Source organism: Apis laboriosa, unplaced genomic scaffold (genome assembly GCF_014066325.1).
Source record: "Apis laboriosa isolate Shangri-la unplaced genomic scaffold, ASM1406632v1 scaffold1_cov151, whole genome shotgun sequence".
NCBI classification, from domain to species: domain Eukaryota; kingdom Metazoa; phylum Arthropoda; class Insecta; order Hymenoptera; family Apidae; genus Apis; species Apis laboriosa.
Window position 1 is genome coordinate 1948332 of NW_025222279.1, and position 23491 is coordinate 1971822.

General features: G+C 33.0%; 1 protein-coding gene across 8 annotated transcripts in view; it reads right to left on the reverse strand.

The window, feature by feature from the left end:
* Positions 1–23491, reverse strand: part of LOC122712220 (monocarboxylate transporter 10-like) — a 125928-nt gene that overhangs the window by 69365 nt on the left and 33072 nt on the right. The window contains exon 1 of one of the 8 annotated variants that reach the window (XR_006346291.1): positions 19677–19749. The exons of 5 other annotated variants lie outside the window; for them this stretch is intronic. The gene's annotated coding sequence lies outside the window, so the exon portion shown is untranslated. Of the gene's footprint in view, positions 1–8426; positions 8561–19676; positions 19750–23491 lie in introns of those variants that run through there. 2 more of the 8 variants (XR_006346290.1, XR_006346289.1) reach the window with 2 other exon arrangements.

Below are 23491 nucleotides of genomic sequence, written 5' to 3' on the forward strand. Positions count from 1 at the left end.
TGTATCTATATATTTTCTATTCATAATAATTCTATGCGTTGTGTATCCAAGTGTGTTCATATTGGGATACAAAATATCGATATATGCGAATAAATGGAGCGTTCCTTCCTCGATAAATTATTATTTTTTTTTTTTGTTTTACAATCTTTCCACCCTATAACCCAAGTGTTTCAATGTGAATAAAAAATACCTCGCGATATACATGCCTAACGTTACAAATACTGAATTTGGCATAAAAAATATTTTTCGATTTTTGCAATCAATATTACTTTTCAAAAAAATATTACTTTTCACACATTTAACGTTAAATATAAATATAAATATCTACAATTCCAAAAGATATCTATACTATTTTTTTTTTTTCTACAATATGTTACATTCGAAAACTCGACTCAAATCTGCAATACCAATCATCTACCAATTGTATTGATAAATACCTATTATTCCAAATCCTATAAAACCGATGGAAACCCCTATAAAGTATTTTTTTTTTTTGAAAAAAAAATCCCCATTTTTAAACTTATTTCTGAATTATTAAATTCAGAAAGAAAAAATTAAATTAAAATCTCACACAATGCGCAACCATTTCGAATTAATCCATGCAACTTTCTCTTATCGATTCTCGATCCGATAAATTTACGACTTCCATAGTTGATGGAATGACCGGTTTCGAAAAACTCGATACTCGATTTCACGGCCGAGGTTCGTGCGCGCAACTTTCGCAATAAGAAGGAACGGATCGGAAACAAATGGCGGATTTGTATGCGCCACTCCCCGTATATATTTCAACTTTACCACGAAAGAGGAGGAATTTCGTTGCGGAATGCAAAAACATCCCGGTGCCGTAAATCTTTTTACAAAACGCTTTTTAATCGAAACACTTTGCGCGAACGAAGCCCGGAAGTTCGTTTCCAAACGCCAATAGTTTCGAGATCGAGTTTTTAAATACGAGTAAAAACGATCAAGAGGATGAAATTTACGATTCACGATCAGTTTCGCGAGTTATTTTCCATCGATTGGAATATATTCGAAATTGTTTGTCTCGTTCTTTCGTCCAATTCATTTAATTATTAATGTATTCATTGTATCGAAATACATTAATATTTTTAGATTAAAAGATCTTGAAATTTTTCTTCGAAAAAATCTCATTTTCTTCTCATATATTATATTTAAATTTTTGTCAAAAAAATAATTTTTAAAGTTGATTAAATTTTAAATTAAAGAATGAGAATTACATTATATATTAAGATGAACTTATCGTGTTTATCCGCATTCGCTTTGATTAAATCCTTTCCTCTCTTTCTCTCTCTCTCTCTCTCTCTCTCTCTCTCTCTCTCTCTCTCTCTCTCTCTCTTTCTTTTTGAATCCAATATTTCTTCATTAAAAAAACATCAAAACTTTTCAGGAAAAAAGGAATATCTCGTGTTTCTCGCCATTTCTTGAAAAGAAAAAAAAAAAAAAAAAACTCGACTTAGCGATTCAACATTTGCATTTCCCTCGAAACATCCCACTATAACTCGATACTTATATCTTTCCCACAGGAAATCCCTCTCCCTCTCACGCTGCTCGCTTAAATCGTTCTCCCCCGGCAGAGTAAGCAACCCTTGTTCCATACAAATCATCACTTACATCCTCTCTTCAAGAGAAAGACCATTTTTTTTTTTTCTTTTCTTCGTAACAAAAACGCGACCACCTCGTACATTTTCCAAGATCGTCCTTTCTTCGTGGAAAACACTGTTAACACCCCCCAGGCATGTGAATATCTCTCCATCCCCATAACTGCGATGAAACCTTCTCTAAAGCAACTTATTTTCTAGAAAACCTTCCTCTCGCATATACCGTGAAATGATATATGGAATCACGATCGAAGACGAATAATAAACGAAAAAACTATTGCTCGTTCTTAACGAAATTTTAATTTTCTTGATTACTTATCAATTCGAAAATAATACGAAAATATATATCTTGCAAATGTTAATCGTTCCAAGATTACGAACAATATTAAAATTCATCTATCCTTAAATTCTTCCACCCTCTTTCTTCAACGCGTCTCTCAAGGGACATATAAGATTTCCAAAGGCATAATTCCCACAATCGAGATCTTAAGAATCATAAAATCCCTAATTCTTCTCTAATTGCAATTTATCACAGGACATCCAGCATTTCCACCATTCATTTCGACCACCTCAATACACCACCTCTATTCATCTTCCAGTGATCTTGAATATTATGGCTCGTAGACCACCAAGAAGAAGCCGAGTTGACACAGGCGAGAAACTTTCGATCTTGCGGATGGAACATCGATGATCGTCCGATGGATCCAAGGATAATCCGACTAGATTGAATCCACCACCGTCTCCAGCGATCATGCCACTCTTCCCCACACGTGCGCCATTTTATCTCGTTCCATGTCCGTGCCTACGCGAAAACATTCTTCGACAAGCGTGCACGGATTACGAAACGTCCAACGAAGCGCGTTATCGCCGCCATCCCACCCTTCCGGTGACCTTTCGCCGTGCGGGGGCGGCGTTGGACGAGTGTCGGACAGGAAGTTGGAGCGCGCGAAAGGCACGTGCTTCGAGCAACCCCGAACAACCGACCCACTCGTGCTTCTCTCACGTGTTGCCACGCTTCGTGTGGAGGAGGAGATGCTTCGACGTGGTTGTTTTGCAAATTGACGAGCGCGATAACCGTTGCGAGGCGAAGAAATTGGCGAAGGAAACGTTGAAATTGCGCCAATTGGATTCTCAAAGCGTACGAAACATTTTTCCAATCCTTTTTGATTTTTTTTTTTCTCTCTTCAACTGGAATTCGAATTGGAAGTTTCGAAGATCGAAACTTGGAAGCGTGGATCTTGAAAATTCGATCTTTGATGAGATGGTTCTTTTAGGATTTTTTTTTTTTGGAAATTTTTTTGGAAAGAAAATTTTTGACGAAATATCGAGAGAATTTCTTTTTTAGGTAAAGTTTTTTTTAGAAAATTTGAAAAGGTATATAAGTTGGATCGAAAAATGATGAATATAGATTTGATTTTTGAATAAAAATTTTCGAGTCTCCCCTTGTTAAAAAGTATTTCAAGACAAGATTATTTTTCGATTAAGTGCATCGTATTCTGTTTCTTATTATTTTGGTCCGTGAACTCTTCTAATCTCTCCGCAATATCTCGTGAAGTGTATTGAACGGAACGGTGATCGATTTATCGGTGAAACGTCAAACAAAGTTGAATATCCTCCCTGAATATCCCCCACGATCGAAGGGTGAAATACGAAAACCGTGGTATCAGCATTGCGCTTCGAACTTTCAGCCCAACAATCTCCCATTTTTGTCTTCAAGAATCCCTTTAAATCCAGAAATAAAAAGAGATTCCATTTCAATTTCTGTTCTAGTCAGATTGAATTCCAATTTAACCACAATTTTCCCTTTTTTTTCTTTTTTACAAAATTTCGATGTCTTCGTGTCCCTTCATACGATAATTATTACCAATCGATCGCTGATGCTGGCTATTTCGATCCCAACAGTTTCCAATTAAACGGTAATCATTGTTATGGCGAAACACGAAACAGAGAGCTTTAGAAAAAATTGAAATTGAAACACGATTGATTTCGATTTCCTAAGTAACGCTAAAATTAAAATCGTCAAACTTATTTTTTTTTTTTCTTTTTTAATGTCTCGCAATTTTCCTATCCAATGAATATCATAGAAACAAACTTATCTCTCATTCCATTAATAATTTACTTAAATACTTTTGCACTTTTTTCCTTTAAATTATCATTACATGCATTGCGCAATTTTTTATACTAATTCGATACTCAAATAAATATCACATATTCTACGATCTAATCTATTTTCAATTAAAAATCTGCAAACTCAATCATTTCTACTTCATTTACCAATCCAAGAATTATCCCTAATTTACATCGATTACCTCCAATCAATTATCTTTTTACTTTCCTTTCACGTATAATTTTTGCGCGTTAATTCGAGATAAATATCACGCCCTCCCCCCAATCTCTAATTAAAAATTCAAAAAACCCAAAACGAATCGATGGACCACCTCCCAACAATTATCCCCTAATTTACCTCAACCGTCTTCAACCCTTCATTTCCTCTCGAATCGACGCGCAACTCGCACAATTTCCTACCATTAATTCGACAATCGAAACGAATATTACACACAATTTGCAATGTAAAATTCGCAAACTCAACGTCAATCGATGTAATTTATCCCGTAACTAACTTACTCCAACCCCAATTCCCTCTTTTAAATCGATCTTTTCGCGCCGCGCTGAAACAGTCCCTCCGCATTGATTCGATAACAGCTGGGAAACAATCGGATAAAAAATGTCGTGTCGAGACCCGTCGCGTCATCCCCAGTTGGGAGGAGGGGGAGGAGGGAAAAACGGGGAAGGCATAAACGACGATTTTCTCTCGACCAGCCGCGCCGAGAATAAACGTCCATCGGGAGGAATAGACGAGATGCGGGGGCGTCAGCTCGCGCGACAGCTCGCTTCGAAACTGTCACCCGTAAAAGTTTAAATGGTCGGGACACGATGAATACGGGAGGAGGAGGGGGTGGAGAACCGCGAATCACCGTCGGCTCTGTTGAATTGAATGCGCGCGACAGTTTGAAGGCACCGCTTGTCCGACACCGATGCTCCTTCTGGTTAAACACGCCTCGCCCTCTCCCTCCTCTCCTCTCCTCTTTGCCCCCCCTCTCTCTGCTCCTCGTCAAATATTTGTCCACTTTGGCGAAGCGAAATTATTCCACGTCGAATACCAACTGTGAAACTTTCTTCGATGATGATGCTTCTTCTTCTTTTTCTTCTTCTTCCTTCTCTGTGAGAGTGAAATCTGTTTCTCGAAGGGATTTAAGAGAGGTTTTAAGGGTGCGAATACGTAATTTTCAGAATATTTTGTCCGAGAAGGGTAATTTTTTTACGCTCAAACGCTCGATATCCATTAAAATTGAGAGATTTTCGTAAAAGGATGTTGCGTGAGGTGAGAGACTATCTAAGAGTAATTTTCATTTTCGACGCAGTATTCGTTAAGAATTAATTAACCATCGAGAGAAAAGAGCTTCTCTTTGCTTTTATAAATATATTCTCACCCTAATACTCGCTAACCCTTAATAATTTCGCGGTTTCGAAAGCTACATATTTCAAGAATAATAGTTTCTGTCAGATACATCGTGAGAATTTAAAACTTATATACCGTTTCTCGAGCGTTAAAAATGATCCCTCGATGAAAAGATATATAAAATTTTATTTGAAGAATAATCTATTAATTTCTATCAAGAATCCTTATATAAATATTTACAATTTTTATTACACCAATATTTACGCGAAAAAAGATATTATAATCGACAATCGATTCATCAATCCAATGATATCCATTGTATCATTGTATCATAGAATCCAAATTAACATCGATATGATCATATCGATGATTTAACGGTGTATTTATCGCGAAATTCGATTTCGATTTTAATTTCATTCCCAATATTTCAATAAAAGTCGATAAATACTGGTTAATAAAGTCAGATTCAAACCTGTATTCGCGATATATGTACGATAGATATTTGGCAACGGAAAGATTTAAACACGGGGTTATGTATCGTGAATCGGATCGAAGATTATCTTTCACGAGAAAAATTGTTCAAATTGCCACGACGTATCCCTCCCCTCCACGATGATTTAGCGCAGAGGTTGGTTAGAAGGTTGGGCGAAATGATGGACTATTCCAAGTTGTAGCGGTGTTATGGAGGTACTTTGCGATATTAGAGGAAAGTTCGCTCGCCAAGTAGCCGCTCAACTTACCAAGGGTGATTTAGATGGGCTGGTTATTTGTTAAAAGCAAAGGAAGGTAATTTTACCGGAGACGTGACTTGGATAATGCATTGAAACTTTTAAATTGATTCCTCGATACAATGGGTATTGGCACAATAGCTGAACTTCTCGTTATTTTGAAATATATTAACTGCGTATTTGTATTGGTGAGGATAAACACAAAAGAACCATCCTATTAATTTATTCATTCAATATCGACAACGAGTAAAAGTTTCTCCGTGAATAAATCTTTTGTTGGATTTTTTCTTTTTTTTTTTTTAAATAGATCTTTAATTTCCTAATTAGTTTTATTATCCGTAATATTCCAATTTATTCAATTTTAACTCTTCTATTTTTCAAAACAATCGACAAACATCTACCTCGAATAAAATCCACCTTCTCCCCTTCCAAGATACATTTCAACGATGAACCTAAACTTTTGGTGATCTAATAAAATGCCACTATAATTAAATTTCACTGTAAAAAAAAAATTCGAAAAATTGATTTACTAATTAGAAAATTCAATCTACCCCCTATTTCCTAAACAATTCGTTTCGACAACCAAAAATTCAACGAAAAATTTCTAAAGAATTCTAAAAATTCTAATCAACTAATTAAAAAATTCCCACCTACTTCGATTAACAATTCCTTTTCCCAACAACATTTCGTCACACAACAATTTCAATCAACTTTTGCAAAAGATTAAAAAATTAACAATCGATTTCTTTTTCCGTAATTTCATCACAGAACAACCAACTTCTAACCAACTTTTGCAAAAGGTTTTGCAAAAAACGAAAAATTTCACTCTTAAAAATAAATCTACTTAAATGAATTCAACTACTGTTGAAAATCATCCCGCCTATTTCTATTAAGAATCGCATCCCCCTCTCTCCTAACGCATTCCAACCCGTGATTTCGTCGCAAAGCAACAAGAGCAGACCGGTGGTCTAACAGGAAATTTCGAAAAAAAATTTCAGCGAATCGTGGACAAGTTTCGCAGCGATTAGTCGCGAATGCCGCGCGTGCGTCCATTTTGCCCGACACATATCCATCCTCCCTGTTTCGAAACGCATTCACATCGATGTCGCAATGAAAACCGGTTCTCGTCACAATGTTCCGCGCTTTCAACGCCACTGTTGTGCGGGGGAGGAAGCGAGAAAGCTTGCGTGGAAAGGGGTCTCACTCTCTCTCTCTTTCTCTCTTACTCTGTCTCTTCGTCCGAGCGAGTGTACGAGGGGATGGAAATCGATAACATACCATTGTTCGAACCCGTGTCGCCAAGACCTTATGGTGTGTTTTTCTACCATGTGACTTGATTTTTTCCAGATTCATTTTAAAGGTTGGACAACTGTTTCCAATCTTGTTCCTTCTTTCGTTTGTGCTTTCTATTCTAATTAGTCGGTCAATACGTTATTCTACGATGTATTACGTAAAAGAGGATATTAATTACGTCCAAGTTGTTCAACCTTTTGAACTGTGCTATACGATATTTTAAAGTCGAGGAATAGTTGAACAATTATTGAACGAGGGATATATTGTTTGCGTTTCAAAGTTTTAGTAGATAATAACTTCGATGGGATGTCTTAAAGTAGGTGAAAAATTGTTGAACAAGGTGATTGGGATATTAATTGTGTCGAAGTTTTGGTGCTCGAGTTAAAGTAGTTTTAAAGTAACCACTTCGATCGAATCTTGTCGAAAGATAGATGAAACATTATTGAGAAAGAATTGGAAAGAAAATTTATTGTACTTTTAAGGAAATAAAGGATAAATAAATACGACGGATATTAACTTTCGATCGATTAACCTATGGATTTCTTTTGGTTATGCTATACATTTTTCTAACGAGAAAAAAAAAATTACCAACAAAGGAACGTAAATATCGTTCGTAAAAGAAATTACTAAGAGATTTACGACTCGATTCCTGATCGATTTCGTGAACAGATTCGAAACATCTAATGCATTAAGGAAGAGAATACGTTAGACAAGGTCTCAAAGGTTGGAAACTAGAGTCTCTCAAAATGGTATAAGGCACTCGTATATAACATCGTTAATTACAATCTCGGCGCGCGTATGTCTCATTAATCGCGCGACATTGAGTTAGCATGACACGTAAGTAAATTACTGCAGCCTACATACCCTGTCTCCCTTACAAATCTCCATCTCTATCTCCATTCTCCGACAAAACCCGGTAAATGGAATCGATAAAAAGGAAAGGAATTTGCCGAACAAAAATAAAACGCGAATCGCTACATCGATCCCGTGATGAAAGAGCGAAGGATAATCACGAGTTTTACGCCCCTACTTAGTCCCTCTTTATGAACGAATAAATTATTCTACTTTGCTAAATCTTGTTACCACATTTCAGAAATAGCCTTCCCAACCTTTCAGAAAGATTCACTTCTAACAATAAATTTTCTTTCCTTCTTTTCTTTTCTTTTTTTTTTTTTTTTTACATCGTAAAACCGAGCAGTAAAACTTTTTCATAACTTCGAAACGAATGGGTTGTTATTTTCCTTTCGAATATCTTACGCGCGTTCTACCAATTTGCTCTCAAATTTTTATTCGCAGCTATTATTACACGTCTTGGAATTCGATACTCACGCGATAAAAATTCGAAGCTCTTTTTAATTAACCACGAGGGGTATGTACAGAGGTTATACGATGCGATATGCGCAGTTCGCGCACTCCACGGACGACGTATTTCACGCGACGTAATTTGTGCCACACGCCACGAGACGAGATACTCCGCGACGCGATATCGTACCGCCACGGACGAGATAATTCGCAAGACTGAACGTAAATTCATCGAAGTAAATAAGAATGGTATTAATAGGACGTTCCTCTAATCTCTATTAATAAATAAACGCGCGTTTGTCTCGTTCTCGACACATAATACGAACGACATTACGTCGCAGAATATTTTGTTTTCATTTCGAAGTATATCGCGTCGCGCGTCGTGTCGTGTTTCGTTCGATGATTGTGAAAATTCGCGATTATAAAATTCGAAATTCTAAATTTAAAAAAAAGAATTACAGAATTATTTAATTAACAAAATCGAAATTATATAAATTATATAATTATATATAAATTATATAAATCGAAAAATATTTATTTTATATTTTCTCTCGATACTTTCTCGATATTTTCCTTTTTTTTCTTTTTTTTTTTTTTTCGTGCATCAAGAAGCAAACCATCAATTTGACAAAACGTCGTCGTTCAATCTAAAATCGGACAATTCGTTTCAAAAGCACCCAATACATCGTTCGATATCGAGAAAATCGATAAGATCGCCATCTGTTTTTTCGAGCGAACGAGACGAGGCCAAGATGCTGCAGACAGTTGGACGTTGGTTGGAAGAGGCTTATCAGAATCGAATTGGTTTGCAACGGAGGACGTATCATCGTTTAAAATCGTTACGAGAACAGAAACAAAAGGTCAGTTATTCTGTCCACTATTTTTATATTATCAATTATTTCCACGGATGGAAATAAAAAAATATCTACAAATAAATGAATTTCGTTAATTTTATTTCGTGGATAATTTATTTTCAAAATGTAAAATTCACATCGAAGAAATTGGACGACATTGTTAATTTAATTTAATGAAACATCGTGATAAACGCAATTGTACGTTCAAACACGATTGTACAAGAATGTTTGTGCATGAAAAAGCAAGAATATTCACAATTTTCATCTTTGTACTTCTCTTTCGTTTCCAATAAAAAATTTCTGTCTCGTACACGTTTGTCTGTCACGAACACTGTTCGACGCTCTTTGTGAACGGATGGATTAACAATTTCGACTTCAATCGGAATAGTTTTTCAGATTCAAAATGAATTTGTAAATTTATGCAGTTGGAAATTGTCGTTTCCATTTCGCGATCTGATTCTTTGAAATATTAATCAAGATTTCAAAAGTTTGAAAATCGTCACAAGTATTCATTTCGTATTCATTCGGTTTTCTTTCGAATTTCTTCTCATATCATAACCACTTAAAATTAATCAAAATTCGAGGGGGATCGATCGAACGAAATTCGAGACATTAGAAGGAATAAAATATCGATTTTTCGTATAACAAAGTTATAATAATTTTTCGTTAAATTCGCGCTACGGGGTGGATGGGGAACGGCAATTTATATCTTTAACGATAATAAATGCAATTTACATTTCGTAACGAAATGCGAAAAAGTACAAGCTATTAAAGTTTAATCGAAATTAAAGATTGATACTCTGTGATAAATGATGGAATTTCAAGTAGTATCTCGGTGATGGGCGTATGATAGATCTGTAAAATTCCGCTTCGAGATGAATCGAGCCAACAATATCCGTTTTTATTGTTGCAAATTGGAAGAGTTAATAGGCGCTCGATCAAAGAACTCGGTATAAGCGTGATAGCTCGAGAACATTTTGCCAGACAATTTCGTGCGAATAATACTCGTGTAATTATAACGAATTATATCCAGGACGAAATTCACCGATGCATTAATTTCCATGCTCTGTATCGGTATATGATACGTCGTTAAAATGAACAATGTTTCTGATTTCTTTTTTTTTTTTTTTTTTTTTTGAAATTATAAATATGAATGTTCGATTACGTTTCATTGGTGAAAATGAATATTTTACTCGTCCATGTGATGTTTCATCAATGCTCTCGATATTCCTATATAAAAGTGTAACCCTCGATACAGGCTAATTAATAGATGTAACGTTTTATCGTATTTAAAATTTCAATTTGAAATTTTAGAAAGCGGGGAATATGGAATTTTTTTATAATTCCTTTTATGATATATTCGTTTTATCTCCCTTTCGAATTTTAATTTCGCAAAAATCCGATAATTATCGATATCGTTCGTCACATTGGATTTGATCAAAGATTTAAACTTCGAACGCGATTCTTTGACGAATTTTTCACGATTTTGAAAAAAAGAAAAAAAAGAATCTTTTTCGTTTAGAAAGACAGAGAAGGGAGACAATAACCATCGACAAAAGGGATCGACGAGGTCGAATTAATTCGATAATGCGCTGATCGTCGCGCATCACGTCCCAATTGCTCAAACCTCTCAAGTTTTCCCGAGTCTTTGGAACTTCTTGGCCGGCCAATTGATCGGCCAAGCGAGTAAGAGAGAGTTGTTACGGCCAGAAATTACAAGTTCGAGACACGTATAATTGGCGAGAGATCGAAAGTAAAAGAAGAAGTTTGCAAGAGGGAAAATAAAAAGAATTAAAGACAAAAGAGATAAACGATTTCTATTAAACTTGTAAAAACAAAGGTGAATTGTTAGACTAAAGATTGTATTCTTTGGATCCTTACAAAATTTGAAACATTGAAAATACAGAAATTTATTTACAATCATCGTAAAACATCGATTCGAAGAATATCATGCTTTCAATAATTATCTATTCCAATTCCCATAAGAAAAAAGGAAACGCGATCCGTGCGATCATCGTCGTTACACCGATTATTTACGCGTGACAATTTATCCAGCACGACGTTGAAAACGAAGATTTCAATCAGCGAGCAAAGAATAAATAATATATAACATTGAGCAACAAACGAACCCTCTGTTTTTTGTTATCGATTTGATATCGAAAATATCGAGTAATTACAATTTGTTTTTGCGTAATATGCTTCCTTTCGTTGCTTCATTAATAATAATATTTTAATGAAAAAATAAAGAACGGAAAGAGGAGAAAACACACACAAAAGAGAAATCTAAGCAAATAAAATTAATTAAAACGGAGAATCGATTATTCGTGAATAATAACACCTGTATGAAAGAATGAAAGAAAAAAAGAAAAAACAAAGAAACAACAGACAAATAAAATTGGTTAGAACGCGTAGAATCGATTGTTGATACGTGGTTGATAGTTGTCCAGGGCGGAAGGATGAGGTACATGAGAAAATCGTCGGATCTATCTCGGTTTTAATTAAAATGGATTCACTCTGCAATCGAGCGTTTATTTATTAATTAACGCCGTTGTTATTTCGGTGACCGATGGAATACAGCAAAAGGATCGATCATGATTTCCCGCCGAGGCAGTGGTGAAAATTATTGAAAATTATGCGCGGCCGTGGTAACAAATTGAAATCCGAAATACGAAAACGATTAAGGCGTGGGTGAGGGGTAAAAAATCGGTGACCCGAGGGATGCTGATTCGAAATACGAGCAGATTGTTCGTGAGTAAAAAGTATGAAGGCGTGTAGCGAATATCCTTTTTGGAAAGTAAAAATTGACGATATTTAAATATATTAGAACCTTTGTTAATTTATAAATATTTAAATATTTTATAGTATTTTTGAATTTTATTAAAGCGTATGACAAACTAAATTGCAAGTTAATGATATTAGAATTCAAAATGTGAATTTAATTTATGTAAAATAAGAAGCAAATAATCAAATAATTTTATTTAAACTCGTAATTTATTTTTATACTCGTGTGTAATTAAAATAATATAAATTCTAATTCTTCGTACGCAAATACAAGACGCACAAATATTATAAAGAGGAAGGATATGGAAAAATGTTGGAATAATATAAAAGTAGAATTTATAGCAAAACAGTAAATGTGAAAATAGATAGTTTTGTCGCTCGAATTAACCGGCCAGTCCCGATCCATTTCGAAGATATCGATAAAACCGGAAATTGATATCGAGTTAACCAGAATGATGAAGTTGTATTCGGAAAGCGTTTCGTCGCTTGGAAGACCGTTTTATCGCGTTTGCGTCCCTGTTGTTCGGAATTGTTGAATCCGAGTTGTTCACGAAAGGAGGATGGTAGAAGTGGGACATGATCGATGGGTGATAGTAGTAAAATAGGTAAATCGTATTTGGAATTCCGATATCGTAGATTCTAAATCTCCAGAAATCGAATTTTAATTCAATTCGAGCTCTAGAGTCTGGAGAGGTTTAATCCGAATTTCCAATGCTTTGAGAATCCTGAGAGAAATTGAATTTTAAGTCCTTGGAAATCTAATACGTTTTAAGTTACTAGATCAGGCGTACTGTATTTTAAAGACTTCCGAAATGAAGCTTTGGACCGACCATTTTCAGATGAAATGGTTATTAATATTATTAAGTTCTCGTACTTTTTATTTTAAATTTTTTAAATTATACTTCTGGTTCTCTTAATTCCGAGATAATTTTCTTCTTTTCTTCATTTTCTTATTTCAAATTTAGAATCTACTTTAAAAATAAATGTCAATAACAAGTACAAGTTCAACTTCACGAATATTCCTATCATAAAAAATAAGAAAAATCTTCCAAATTTTCGAACAACTTGCTCCGAAATCTAATTCTGAAATCCCTTTCGTATCTTTTCCTTCGTTTATCCGCGTTAAATCTAAAATTTATTTTAAAAATTACAATATCAAGAACAATTACCAACTAAATCCATTTTCCAACCGATTTTTCATTCCGATCGGAAAGGAACGAAAAACTTTGACCAATTTTCCAATCAAAACATATCACATTCCATATTCGACGGAATAACAAAATCTAAAGAGAATGGAGACGAAAATACATCCGAGTTCGATATAACAAAGCAAAGCGTTAAACATAAGCAAACAACAACGAAACACGTTTACAAACCAACGGAATCAATTTCCAACAGTCTACGAATTTTTCTCCGACTCGATCCTATTTGTTCGAGACTTATTTTCGACTCGTCCATCGATCATCGGCCAATTAACCTCGTGCCGGGCCACCGATTAATTGGAACGTGCACGTAAATGCGCATCCAGTTGCGACTCGCCCTTCCGAAAATCGCTAATTAACTGCTAAACTCCAGGTCAATCACGATATCTTGAACGTCAAACGCCAACGAAATTCGTGGATTAACGAAATTCGTCGAGGTTTGGGGCACAGGAGACATCGCATTGTTCCATGGGGCTCATTATCGCTCGGCGACGCCAGCCCAACGCCATTCGAACGATCCCTACGGTATAATGCTCGCCGATATGTTGTTTCTGCGATTGATTTGCACGAGGAAAATGATTTTGGTCTCTTTTTTTCTTTTTTTTTTTCTTTTTTTTTTATGTGTATCGAGAGAAAATTAGGAAGAAGAATCGTGGAAATTGTCGTGTTTTGAGATTAAGATTTTGAATGAAAGAATCCAGTGATTGGAATTTTGCTTATTAATTGCGAGTTTTTTTTTGTTTAAGATTTGATGTTAGGTTTTTTTCAAGAATTATTAGATTAGTGGATTTATTTTGGAATTTGAATTTAAATTTGATGGAAAATGGAATATGGATCAATGATATACGAATTTAATGAAAATTTAATGGAAAAATGTAGCTTATTAAATTACAAATTGAAAAAGAATATATTTAATTAAATATATAAAGATATATGAATAATGAATAATGGAAATATTTTGAGAGATTTTTTTATATGAAAAAAATGCAATAACGTTAAAAAACGTATATTTGACTTCATTTGTTTAAAAATATATAATTTCTCGAATTTCAAATTTTTATTATATATTTTAGAGGGCTTGTTTGGATTTATTTGGATGAATTACATGTATCTATCTTGACATTAATAGCTCTCTCTTCGTGTTTCGAGTCGAAGATTGCAATGGTGTAAATCGTTCTCGATTATAATTATAGTATACGAAACGTTTCGTGAGGCTATTCCTATCTAGAATTACTATCCTTCGTTTCATCGGTGTTCTGGTTGGAGGAAAGAGGATGAAGACGAAGCCTTGTCAGAGATTAAATGCCTCCTTTAATTTGTTATTTCGTGAGCTTCCTCCAACGGTTAATGAGAAAAATATTTAATCTTCCCGTTGAAATTGAAAGAACGAAAAAAATCTGCTCGAATTAATAAATCTCAGCTTCACATTTAACTCTATTGTTATATAACTTTTTGATAAAATTTATATTCGTAAAAATATATATATACAAAGTTAAAGAATCTAACTCCAACAAACTTCAAACTACTACAGAACATTGAACGATTAAATCATTAAAAATATAACAAAAAGAATTGAAGAATTTAAAAAAAAAAAAAAAAGGATCCTAGTTAAACTGATCACCAAAATTCCGATAAAAACTCCAAAAATCTATTCTTTTTCCAAGACAAAAATATCAAAAATAAATATTCCTCGAAGCTAATCATCAAAAAAACAATCGATCCCTCTTCCGAGACAAAACGCCAAAAATATCAAAATAAATCATCCAACTCGACTACTTTTTCAAACATACACACACAATTTCTTTTTGTCTCGCATTAAAACGAAATTCCAACGAAACCCAACGATCCCAGACAATCGAATCATAGCCACACTGACAGTCGTCAGTATCGTTTCCTTCGACGATCCAACGATTCCTCCTCCTTTATCGGTAAAATCGATAAAAAAAAAAAAAAAAGGACAAACGAACGAGAGTCCAATGTTCTTGCCGCGTCCCACACTCGAATCGAAACAACCAATTTCCGGGGACGTCGTCGGCCGCGACGCCGACCTAATGGCCCGTCTGACTCCTCGTTACGTTCAAATCTCGCCGGACGCGGTTGGAATGGAACGGAAACTGCGAACAAGAGAACTGTTGCGCGAAACGATACGGTTTTTGCCCACGCCGGATGGATTTCGTGCAGGCGAAATTTATCTCGAAAGCTTTCGAGTCGAGGATTGATAATATCTGTGGCGATAAAATCGCGATGCTGTACAGTCATTAAGACTGTTTCTGATGTAATTTATTGGAAACAGATGAAAGACGTTAAAATATATATATATATATATATTTTTGAAATGCCAAGAACGGTACGGTATATATAAAAATGAGAATGTTGATTTTTCAATTTTGTGCGATGAATTAAGATTATCTTTTGATCGAAATTAAAATATTTTATATTCTTTTAATTAATTAATTTATAGAGGGTTTTCTAAGGCTTTTGTTGTTATCGTAAAAAATTTCTAAAGAGTTCTTACTACAATATCAATATATTAATAAGGTCTAATTAAAACTTGAATTCTCTCCCTCTCCAATATAATCATCAATAGAATCCGGTAAAATCTCCAGTTCAATCGTTACATCGAAATAACGAACCTCCCTTGAAATTTTAACAAGACTATCGTCGCTTCTCTTATAATAAATTCCTCGCGACAAGAAAAAACAAACAAAAATCCGATGCTTCTAACAGATCGAATCAACCGTCCCTTTCCTCCACTTTGGTACACTAATCAAAATCAATCTCAAAACGTTCAAGTTTCGCCGCTATATATATGGGGGGACACGGTGTGACGGAAACCCGGCACTATTTGCCTTCGTCGTGCAGTGTCTCTGCACGAGCGCGCGACACAGAGCCATCAGCTTCCTCGATACGTCCTCTCGAGTCCGGGCAATCAAGGGAATCGAGGGGCATTAAGGGACAGGAAGGGAGGGGAGGCTCGTTCACAACGCCACGATCTGCATCTTGTTTGCGGATGAGCGGATCGAACGTTTCGTAAACACGAGGAAATTCGCGAGGCTACACCCTCCGCTACGGAACACGCTACAATCGAACACCTATCTCGTTCATCGCACGAAACGCGAACTTTTATCCACGTTTAATATAATCCCCTTTCCCCGTACGATCGAACGACCTTCCGATTTAATGAAAGATTCGCCAGAAACGCGCCTCTTAGAGTTCTTAATGCGTAGAAATTTTAATGGAGAAATGGCGAAAGGAATGGGAAATATTGGTCAAGGACGATTAAATTATTCTCTTTTTAACAAAGGATTGTAATGATAAGAGAAAATGTAATCTTCAGAATAATCTTATTATAGTGGTTTATTATAAGTCGAAGAAAAAAAATAGATGTAATAATCTTTGTGTTTTGATTTGGACTTCGTGTTCGATCGTGTATAAAGGAAAATTGTAATAAATTTTTAATTTTGCTTCTTTAAGAATATATTTAGTTATATTTGGAATGAAGACTTTTAATAAAATGATAGATAGATCGATTTTTTCTTGACATTTGTTTTTTAGAAAATTGGAAATTATCTAAATTTCAATATTCTAAGAGAATAATTGAAAGAACAACAATCATTAACTTTCATTGATTTCAAAAAAAATTATTCTAATTCATTCTAATTCGAATAAATTTTCAAATATATTTTTAACAACTTCGAAAGAAATTCCTTAGAATGCTCCTCGAATAGATTTCTAATTTTCTTCTGTTTCGGGATTTCGAATTATGAATGGAAGAAGAAAAAAAGAGAAAATTCCGTGTAACAAAATCTGGGTCGTGCCATTAAATCGGAAAGAATTAATCGAGCCGATTACATCCGGCTATAATTTGCACGCGTAAATACTCGATGATTGTCGATCCGATGTTAATCGATACGTAGATTTGGAGCAGAATCGTTTGCAATACGGCAATCAACTCATTTCGACGGCTTTTGGTACTTAGCCGAGCTTCCGATTGATCGTGTATTTGATCAGCTGCAGATCAATGGGGAAATAGAGATTTGTGTCCGTGGATACATTTACGCGTTTTTGCCCCAAAAATCACGGTTTCGGTATTTAACCCGGAAATTGGAATTATTTAATGTAGTATCGGCCCAAAGATCAAACGTGTTTGCATATTTGTGAAACGTTGGAAATAAAATCGTAATTTTAATATTGTTTCCTTTGAATATTTCAATTTGGTTTGACGAGTTTCGATTAAAATTGAAAATAAAATTGTAAACTTGCAGATAGAGAATTGTTTTACATTGAGCAAATTAATTTAAAGATATAGTTCAAATATTTAATATTGAATTAATTGATTCAGTTAATATTTAATTAAGAATTCGGTGTAATGCTTTTTTAAATTTTTTATAATATTACGAGAAAATATGTGCATCCGAATAAAATAAATTAAAAAATTAAATAAAATAAATTAAATCATCTTACGAAAAATTATGCGTAACAAAGACTAATTAAACAAAAAGGATCGATCTATGGAATATTAATAGTAATATAATATTATTGAAATGTATTATATTTATGCACATTTTAACTAACATGTTTCAACACAATTTAATTTATTATATGAAATATTTATATTGCTTATTATATAAAATATATCCTAACATAAGAGAAGTTACGTAAATTATCCATTTAATTAAATTTTCTAGACTTTAAATGATCATTCGAAGATAACTACAAAGTTCTCATAACCTCAAAGATTTCAAATATTAAATTAAATAGCACAATCATGAATCGTCTTAAACTCGTCTCGTCTCGTCTAAGATACATTTATCCAATCAAATTTAACTACCAACAAATAGAAAGTTATTTAATACGAAATTCCACAAACTCGAAATCTTTAAACGGTTTATTTTTCCCGGACAAAGGAATTTCCATCGAAGTTACTTTCCGATAGAGCCGAGTATCACTTAAAACGGGTTTATCTTAATTTCAAACCAAGTTCGAGAGAGCTCCCAAAGCTCCTCGTTTTCACGAACGAAGTAATGGGCTCTTTCAGCTACTGATGCCGTTACACTCTGTCTCCGGCTCGGTTCCGCGTTTTTTTTCTTTCCCTTCTCTTTTTTTTTTTTTTTTTTTTTTTGCGGGGCTCTCGTACGAGTGCAAGCTTTTAAAGAAGACCTATGCGGCGATTTCAGAGGTGCTGTTCTGGTTCACCTAAATCTTTGCTCTATCGACTGGAAACCCCTTCTGGGGGACGCGTTACGATCACGAGAACCGAAGAATTCCTCCACGGATCAACGATTCGCGACGCATAATTGAATCGAGTTCACCCATCGATTGACCAACTTAACACCGTTTTTTCCCTTGATTTGTGTTCGAACGTGACCGGTCACGTTTGAAAAAAAAAAAAAAAAAAAAAAAGAGCAAAAATCGTATCTGACAATGTAATCGCGTTATCCAAAGTTAAAATGCGCGTTGAATAGATCGAAGTATCGTGCAGCTTCGATTTATTTGAAAATGAAAATCGAGATGCTCTATCGGGGCTATTTTTCTGAAAAGATTTCAGATTTTATTTATTTTCTTTTATTATTTTCTTCAAGAGTGCTCAACATTTGAGGTTCATTGAATCTTCTAGGTTATGCGGCAGTACACCGTGTTATATCGTAAAAAGACGGACAGAATATTCGTATCGGAATAATAAAAAAAATTTCGCCTAGCAAACCCTGGAGAAATACACGGAAAGTGGATACTAGACCTATATATGCTTGTTTTTCGAGTGTTCTACTTTATGGTTATAGCTTTGCAAGAATTTCGAACGTATTGATGCAATCGAGTACTTGTAATTTTGAAATTCATTTTAAATAAATCGATTTTAAATAAATCTGTAATACGGCGAATATCTGGATATTTGTATCTAAGAATATTGAATATTAAATTGGCTTAAAATTGCAATGTGGAAAAGAAACAAGAAATAGTATTAATGAAATTTTAATATTAATGTTAATAGCAATATAAATAGCATAACAATTACAATAATACTAAAGCAATAATAAAAATTGAAAAATAAAAACAAATTTTGATTTCAGAATTCTATTATTTAAGAATTCTATTAATTTTTATTATAAATTTAATTATTCGATTTAATGTATCTGTTATTTTGTGTTAAATAAATTTTTACGTTGAAAACAAATATTTATTTATAATTCAAATATTGATTATTGAAAAATTTATTTAAAAAAATTTATTAAAAATATTTTTTGGAATTTATAAATTATTTATGGAATATTTGTTGGAAAATTAAAAACGAATAAATTTCAACGAAATTCAATTATCAAATTAAAATAGATTATAAAATAAAAATTTATATGCCAATCAACAATTGTGAACAAATGTTATATTTTTTTTCGAATCTTGCAAAATTGAAAAATTAAAAGTTAAAAAATTAAATTAAAATTTACCTGAAATTCAATTTCAAACATGGCGATGTATAGTATCTATCCAGAAAGTCTTGAAATTCACGACTTGTTTTTACAATATAATTTAATTTAACTCATTAAACTTCATAACTAACACCATAATTTATCACATTTTTGTGTCACTATCAATAATTACACACAAATTGTCAATATTCTCTATTATATTACGAAAAATAGTTAAAAATTTGTATAAATATCGAGAATAAATCGAAAACGACACGAACAATATAACTGCGTAGTATAAACTAATTTATGACTTAACTAGTCTAGTCAATAGTCAGTTTTATATTTCTATTTAAATTATAATAACTTTTTATATTTAACATTTTTTATAAAAATTTTTATAAAATAATTAAATTAAATATTAATACGGTTTTTAAATCAATAGATTCAAATTTATTTATATATGATTTTAATCTTAAATAAAATAATTAATTACCTTATTGTATAGAGCAGTATTTCATCAGTATTCGCCATACCATGGCATCCGACCTATCACGAGAATTTTTAAACGTAGTTCGATTTTATAATATCCGTTAAATATTTTAACGTATTTTACACTGAAATATAGTTTCATGAAATAAAAACACAAAGATAGTTAACAAACAGAATAAACAAATCAAGAGATCAACTCTGAAATAAAAATAATTCTTTTTGTGGTTAGTTTTTCCATATTGCGTCATAATTAATAATTCTCGAACATTCCATTTGTTGCATCAAGTCGCAATTTTTTTCGCATTAATTTACAATTCAATATACTTTATTTAAAATTTAATTATTTTTTTCTTGAGAAATCTTTTTTTAAAAAAAATTAAATTAGCCATGATTTTAAAAATATTAATTATTAAAAAAAATTAACATATAAAATATGATTTCAATTTATGAAATTTTTTTTGTACGTGCTAGTTATCCCGTTCATCTACGTTCTACGGATTTCAACAGTTAGTTAAGTGAAATTGTGATAATTGGACAAGAATCATTGAATCTCAGCATGAGCTCGAAATTAATACTTCAGAATAATAATGTGCTACAATGATAACTGTAAGATTTCAACAATCAAGGTAAGAATCAAAAGAATATGATTTTCTCAGCGTTATTGCGTAGTATTCTCTTAATCGAAACAATATCTATCACAGTTGAATTATCTTCTTTGCAATTTCACTTTTCGCATACTTTTAATATTCAAAAATAAGAAAGACAAGCATTTCTTACATTTATCTTAAATCGTTTCAATCTTTGAGTAAAACGATTAATTTTTTTCTTGTATTATGAGGTTGTATAGAGCAGTATTTCATTAGTATTCGCTTACCATGGTATCACGAGAATTTTTAAACGTAGTTCGATTTTATAATATCCGTTAAATATTTTAACATATTAAAATAACCGATAGATATACTCTTTTATCGCATTTATTATAATTTATGATGATAATATTTTCTCGATTATCTTTAGATTTTCTAATCTAACTTTGCAATATTTTCGTAATTTTGTTTTAATATTCTTATTTGGATATTTTAGATTTGAGATCGCTATTAATCTCATAACTTGTCACTCTCTTTAACGAACGGTTTCGGTATTTACACGTAGATTATTCCACTGAAGACTATGATTTGTAGAGAATATCGACTTCAATCAGAATCGCGTAACACCCCGATATTATCCTGTCCCAACGTTGCCTGTTGAATAAAGCAAGATGCATAAAGCAGCAGCCGGGTAATGTGTATGCTACATCTGTGATTTATACCTGCGTACACAAGCATTCGCATTTCCGGAGGCACAACCGAGAGAAATGGCATCTGTTACCATTTACCCGTTGTGCCAGATTTTGCTTTTAAAACTGTCGCCGATTTTCGTTTTTTTTTTTTTTTTTTTTTTTTTTTTTTTTTTTTTTTTTTTTTTTATTTTAGTCTTCCTGAAATATCAGTCAGTTTTTTTCATAATTAGATATTCTGAAACACGAATCGGAAATATCGATACAAATATCGTTCACGTGATTGCAAATAAATTACGATAAAACTTGGTGGCTACTTTTTTTCTTTTTTGTTGTTAAGAGTTACATTTCTAAGATATGTTCAAAATAAATCGCATGCGATTTGCAGAATCATATTTCATACAAAAAAATATAATATTTTTATATATCTATAATTATATTAATATAATTTTATATATATGTAAAGAAAAAAAAGTGAAATTTAAATACGAATTTTATTGATCAATTGTTGATTGTTTTTGCGATAAATTTTCGGATCGAAAACATATAATCGAAAACCGTCGAATTCAATGATCGATATTTTATTTTGATTATAAATGTTTTTCTAGTGTTCGCGATATAATGAACGACGAAACGATTTGTATGTAAAGCATTTTCATAAATTATTTAAGGAAGCAAGAATGGTTGGTGCCTAGTGTCGTGACCGTCGATTCATAGACCAATTCACATCGATGCATTGTGCAATGCGAATACACACATAACACACATTGATGCTATTAATGGCGCTGATTATTGATTAGTTATCGATATTAACAATAGCCTCAATATAAATAAAGTAAAAGTGTTACACGAATTTTTCTTAGTAATTATATTTCTATTGAAAGCTATTCATTTTAAAATGATCAATATGCATATCGATTTACATAATTCGATAGGATTTTTTGTTAATTGTTCTTTAATACGATTACAAAAGTAACATTTATCGATGATCTATATTATCGATATATGAATATCGGTAACAATATTGTTAATAGGCGCTACTATCGAAGTTTGTTTGAGAATCTCTCGAGCGAGGCAACCGCAACCAGCCTGTTCGAGGTTTCCGAGTATCCATGGCTCTAGATTTCTATTACAATTTGTAACTTGAAACTTCTGCGATAATACTCCCAATGGAATATTAACCTTTCGCGAGTTCCATCAATGATTAATAATGTGGCACGACAACGAGATTGCATTGCCCGATTGTGGCATAGGAATTAAAACGCCATGATTGACAATATAATCGATTATAAATAAACCAAAGTGAAATGAACGTCGTATCAGATTTTTTCCGAATATATTTCGATATAGAAAAATATTAATGTATCTTGGTGGGTTTTATTTTTCTTTTTTTTTTTAATATCTTATTATCATCATGAATTCTCATTAGTTTTCTCGTAATTCTTATTAAATATTTTTATACTTGAATTTAGGTTATGTGACTCAGTTGAAATTTTTTCATTTGCTTTTTACAATGTTTCTACTCGTTAGATCGTTAAATGCTTGAATTTTATTAATTTCATCATGCTTTATGATGTTGAATTCCAAGAGAAAATGTTATCATGTCGTCAGTTGCACGTGACACATCGAATTAAGTCGAGAAATTTCTCAAGAGTCACTGGATTACATTTAACTAAAATCCTCCGAATATCCAATATCTCTGTGTCCTGCTTGTCAGTAACATTTCTTTTTTAAAAGGGCTCTCTTTAAAACTTTTTGAAACTCGTTATTCATTTGACTTCATCATGAAAAAATTTCAATCTCTATGTCCAGAGGTAATTTTAATAAATCCATTCAAATAGCCCCATAAAGAGAACTAAAGAAAGGAATGTTCAAAGAAATTACTTTACTATTGAAAAGAATTATTTCATATATTAACAAATGTTCATCTGCAAAGCTATAGAAAGGACTCTTTTGATATATAATTCAATCTGCACATTGTTCCAATTGTCATATTTTGCAATATTAAACCATACAATGATGATTTAATATTAGACTAGTGGTTATCTTTTAGTTAAATATCATGAGAGACATTATGAGAACCCAT